The following is a 6,000-nucleotide window of genomic DNA, read 5'->3' on the forward strand; positions in this document are numbered from 1 at the left end:
TTTTTATCTTGTATGTAAACGACATTTCCTTCATTCTCAAGGAACTTAAAGTGCTAATATATGCCGACGATATGAAGCTCTTTTTGGAAATAAGAAATGAAGAAGACATCAATGTATTCCAGAACGAAATACACATATTCTACATATGGTGTAAAAAAAGCTTATTAGAACTTAATGTCAAAAAGTGCAACCTTATATCATTTAGCAGAAAAAGAATTACACCGGAAATATCAATCATATTAGGAAATCAAATAGTAGAAAAATGTGAAAAAGTTAGGGATTTAGGAATTATCTTAGACTCCAAACTAACTTTCATCGACCATTATAACACAATAATACACAGAGCAAACAACATGCTAGGTTTTATTAAACGCTTTAGCTATAATTTTTCAGATCCATACACCATCAAAACACTATATATTGCTTATGTGAGGTCAATACTGGAATACTGCAGTATTGTATGGTCTCCTTTTTCAATCACGCACGAAGAAAGAATAGAATCAGTACAAAAACAATTTCTCTTATATGCTCTTCGTAAATTAGGTTGGACAGCATTTCCTCTTCCATCATACGAAGCACGCTGCATGCTTATAAATATACAATCATTAAAAGAGCGTCGTATTTATGCAATGGTCTCATTTGTAAACGATATCGTTTCGCACCGTATTGACTCAGCAACACTTTTATCAAAACTGAACTTTTATACACCTACCCGGCAACTTCGTAATCGAAATTTATTTGCCATAAGCCATTATCGTACTAATTATGCAAAATTCGGTCCACTAAATCGTATGATGGCAGCGTACAATCAATACTGCGAAACCATTGACTTTACAATGTCTCGGCATAGACTTAAACATCACTTTAATTCAATACGTAATCATAACGCGTAGATAACGAAACAAAGGAATAAGAACACTTTTTAATCACCATCTAATTATAAGACTTCTACATAAGAAACTGTATATGCATTATACTAGTCTACATCGGTTGACGAAATAAATAAATAAATAAATAAATAAAAACCGATAAAAAGCTACCTCGAATAACACACACAAGTCGTTTCAAAAATTGGCGATAAAACCAACGAACGACATCAGTCCAACTGTTGAATTCGTAAACAGCATCAGATAATCGAGCAGCACAATTCCATTACCCCCTTACAGCACAGCACAGCACAGCACAGCACAACCCGGTACCATCCCGTTCCGATTCCTGTTTTATGGTATTACTCATGTCGTCGATTGGCCTTGAAAATCCTACGCATCAAACAAGTTCAGCGTCGCGTACCTACCCGGGCTGGGTTGGGTACTCAGCCAGCATCACTACAACAGTTAAACCAGCCAAACATCGAGCAGGAACGACTAAACAGGAGGGTAAAATTGAATGTTCGTAATTATACAGACCGAACGGGGCAATACATATTCGATTCGCTCCGAACAGAGCGGTAGTGTGCAAAAATACCCTCGGAATTGTAATCCCTTTGCGGCTTGGTTGGTTTTCCAATTCACCACTTCATTGTATAATCAATACAACACTAAGTGAAATAATAGGATGATGCCACCGAGCAAAGCTCGGGCGTGCAATGCAGCCAGCCAACCGCAAACAGAACAGCAGCAGCACGCGAAAAGGGCTCGTACCAGAAAAAAGATGTTTATTATATTACATTAACGCAAAAACCACTTCTTCGACACACTTCTCCGCGATAGCCGTGTTGTTATAGCTGCTGGCAGCAGGACTTATCCACGTCACGTCGCTGCCCGACCGGCCGGCCCCGTAACGCCTCGATTTGCGTTGGTTACGAAACTCAACCCGCCACTACATCAGATGGACTAGAAGAAGGTGTATTTTTGGCACCTGAGCTGAGCTGTCATACAGTCGATCAAAATGATCAAAATAAAAAGCCAACTGCGATATAGCCTGGAGCCCTGGAATTGAAATCCAGTTTTGATTGTCAATCATTTCGCACCTCTTTGGACGCTGATAGTGAGAGTTCAATTTTATGAAACCGTATTATTCTGAAACCTATCTGCTGTTATCAAGGTGAATTTTACGATTGTGAGGTGATGTCGTGCTTTTATTACGTGATTAAAATTGGTCGGTTGTGATTGGACTGGACTCCGGCCTCCGGTAACCAGTTTCAGTTGGGTGAAAACTTTCACATAAATTAAGTCGAAATTCAGCAGACATTGCGCGACGGCACCGCACGATAGTGGCTACACTTAACTCGCCTGCTAGCCGCTCGTCGTTCGGGTGTTTGGTAACATCGACACCGCTGTTGTGGACGATGAAGATAAGTGAGCAGCATGAATTATGCGAGATTTTAAGGCGAAACGCAAAACTCATCACATGGAGGTTTCGGTTGCAGTTGTTGCCACCGCTGCCGCTGGTGCTGCTGCCAGCAGCGACTTGGTGCAGAGTGAATGGGTGAAAATTGGTTGAATTCACTAGGCAGCCGATCCTTTCTCTAATGCACAGCACACGGTGCCGACGAGAAGCCAAACCACGGAAAAATGGTCTGTTTGCTTTCCAAGCAAGATGCGGTTGAACAAAAATTACGGTTTGCAGGTTTTGAGCTTTTAGCAAAGATGATATGCGGTTTGCTTTTGCACTTCTAGTGGCAATATTTAAATTAGGCAGATTTGACTGCTGAATTTAACGGTTTCACTTACTTCTACGTCAAATTTAACACTGCTAATTTGAGACCGATAAAAACTTAAATTGAAATCGGTTGAAGCGAGTTTCTAAATTTCTGCTCGTCTGGCCGAAGCACACCTTACTACAGTTGGAGAATCTTATTTAATGTAATTCTACCCGCTTGATTATTTAGCAGCTTAGATGGATTTACATTAAAAATTTCAAGAGATTCGACAACATCCAGCTTCCAAGTATTATTGACAGGGTGGATAAAATTGATGTTTTCAGAAGTAATTAGATTTAAAATGGTAAAATTCTTTTTTCTGTAGTTTGTCCAACTCCTGCTTTGCTTAATTTATCAATAGGATCTTTTGTAAACCATATTCGTGTTTGGACCTGGTTATTTCTACTAGTGCAGACATTATCCATTCCATGTTTTTTAAATTTCGTATGGAGTTGGAGTGTCAAATCACCATCATACTCGACAGTCGATCTTTTCAGAACTTCTGTTGTAGATGTTAGTATCGTAGAGCAGTTTCTGAGGAATATTTTTAGATTTTCTGGACTATTTTGTTTTAAATGGAGTTAAGGGACGTGATAGGAATCGCCCGTTTTGTATTTCGGAATCATAACTTGTGCAATTTCCAATAGCAACCTCTACCAATGGAAGTCTGTTGTTTTGTTTCTTCTCTAATCAATGTAAAATTAACATGATTTTATTTATTATTTTGAAGAGTATCGAAGCCCCCTTGTTTTCAAATACAAATGATGTCGTCCACATATTTTCACCAGCCATCTGGTAAGACATTTATGCCCCTTAATTTTATTTTCTATGTTTGCCATAAATAACTTACATAAGAAAGGTGACAGGCGATTTCCCATTGGGGCTCCCTTCGTTTGCTCAGAAAAGTTGCCTCGAAATTCGAAATAATTTTCTTCCATACAAAGTTGGGTCAGTTTCAAGTAGCATTTAACCTTTGTTTTCCACTCATTTCCACTACGTTGAAAGACAGTAACCAGGGCACAAGACCGTTACATCGAAAGATATCATAATTTCTTCAGTTCCAATGTTACCGTTCGTTACTCAATAAAATCTCCTGTCCTTGGAAATTTTTCGGTTGAATTGGGTAATTTCCTTCATTTCGTTATCAGGTTTGTGAATTTTTGGGAGTCCCTTTATTCTCGGGCATTAGTCCTCCGTTGCCTGCATGGTCCGTTCTCAGTTTTAAGGAGCATCTTTTCATCATAATCAGCTCTATCCATTATAACAATTTTGTTACCTTTGTCCGCTTTTAAATAAAACACAGGGTTTCCTTCAATTCTATAATATTTTGCATATCGAACCTTGAAATAAGAAACAAGTTCATGCATTGCCACAAGCTAACAGTAAAACAATTCACCAGCGTTTCATGTAGATATCAAATGTATTCTTTGAAGTGTAAGTCAATGCTTTTCTTAATCATACTTGTAAGTGATTCATGCCTTCCAGCACTAGAAGTTACATGTTTCCATATCTGTGAATAGCAGTTGAACACTGGCTTCGCTCGGCAATAAACATAAAAGGACTGCAGCAGTCATATTTTTTCTCCTTTTCAAAGCAAAAAAAAACCTACAACGCTGAAACAAATTTGGCCTTAGTGCAGAATCAAGTTTTTAGCATGATGCCAAACAAAAGAATACAAAAAGTGCCTCGTAACCTTGATTTTTTCCTTTCCGAACAAAACCAGACTGATTGCCCGAGAGTAGCAGCATGCAATTTCAGGGTGTTGGCCGGGCTAGAGGTTTATATAAATATGCTGTTTCTCGGAGAAGAACACTAGTCATAGTCATAGTCATCACTCATCTGGGCAACCGCTAGCTGCACAAAAAGAATGACGCTCCTCGCGAACATAATTGCAACCAACTCGGGAGGTGTTCCTCTTCAATTCCGGAAAGTGTTCTTAATGGATTGGAACTAGCTTGGCTTGTCGACTTCTTCTGCTGCCATCTGGAGAACCATACGCACGACATGACAGATGCTTCCTGCCGTCCCCAACCCAACCGACAGGCTCCGACTGCGGCCTGCGGGTTCGTTCTGTCGCCTTCGCCTCGCCGTTCATTTCATGTTGTTGTTGCTGTGGCGTAATTGAGTCACGAAGCTCTTACACCAATACAACCGAAACGTAAGGCGACTCTTGCACAGCGGGTTGTATGTAACGGAAAACTAGCAAACAACTTTAAAACAATTTTAATTTCAAAAACAATTAACAGTGAAAGAGAGAGCAAAAAGGGATAAACCTAGAGATCAATAACCATTCAGTGAAGCTCCTTGCAGGTACAATTTTGGCCATTCACAGCAAACTGTCACCCATCGTTCCACGCGTACCCTTCCACATCCATTCCGTTCAGTACAGCATAGCCTGCTTCGTTCTTCTGTTTATGTGGTGCCTTACCCTATCGCATTTCTCCTTATTGGTGTAAATGTGAATGGTAAGCATAAAAGAGTGTCCCCGAAAAAAATGTCCTGCCTCAGCCGGAGAGAATATGATTTCACTGATGCTTTCGCACAACATCCTTGACATTTTCACTGGCGTGGCTACCGACGGACTTACACAATGCCCTCGGGGGAATCGGTTATCCAAGCTGGCAATAATTTTCTATCCAAAACGATGCAATGGGTCACACTTCAGCCTTCTCGCGCACAACACAACCACCAAGACCGACTCCGACAGGAAAAAGCGGAGTCCTATTCGGCCTATCCAGACGAAATTCCATCTGCACTTTTCAACTCCGTTTCCTCGGTCAAAAATGCACTTCACAGTGGGAAATTGATACGCAAAATATCGCAGCACCGTTGCACTTTACGTCGCACCCAAATATACCCACCAAAATGCACCAAATAATGCGGAAAAACTAAAAACACGAATCACTTTTTCTCGAGACCAACAACGAATTTTTCTTCCTTTCTTCTTCCTGTAACTGTATGTGAGAATGTGACAGACAGAAATCAAACGCTACCCGAGCACCGGACGACGACACAAAGCATGCACCTTTCGAAAACTCCCGTTCCAAGTGTAATTCACGACCGGACTAAAGAGTGCGTTTAAGAAGACACCACAATTTGCCAGCGACCAAGCGAAGTGAGTACGAGCGGAGCGGGCGCACACGAACACAACACCGTGATGATCCGCTTAGCGAGCGGGTGGGTCGCGTTTATGCTGCCTGACGGGGAGAAAGAGAGAAGAAAACAGTGGTGCTGGTTTTGTGGGACTTTGCTACTTTGCTTATAATATGATTACAAGAACAGCTTCGTGAACACTTTCAAATTAATTTGTAATTAATTCGACGAATCATGAAAATTAGGGCAACCAACCTATTTCTGAC

At 40.6% G+C, this 6,000-nt stretch overlaps 1 protein-coding gene across 3 annotated transcripts in view; it reads right to left on the reverse strand.

The window, feature by feature from the left end:
* The window catches only part of LOC128738712 (septin-7), a 73,487-nt gene extending 67,797 nt beyond the window's left edge, over nt 1–5,690 (reverse strand). For 2 of the 3 annotated variants that reach the window (XM_053834037.1, XM_053834036.1), the window contains exon 1: nt 5,503–5,690. The gene's annotated coding sequence lies outside the window, so the exon portion shown is untranslated. Of the gene's footprint in view, nt 1–5,228; nt 5,299–5,502 lie in introns of those variants that run through there. The other variant, XM_053834038.1, reaches the window with a different exon arrangement.
* Nucleotides 5,691–6,000: the final 310 nt, after the last annotated feature.

Source organism: Sabethes cyaneus, chromosome 2, assembly GCF_943734655.1.
Source record: "Sabethes cyaneus chromosome 2, idSabCyanKW18_F2, whole genome shotgun sequence".
Lineage (NCBI taxonomy): Eukaryota > Metazoa > Arthropoda > Insecta > Diptera > Culicidae > Sabethes > Sabethes cyaneus.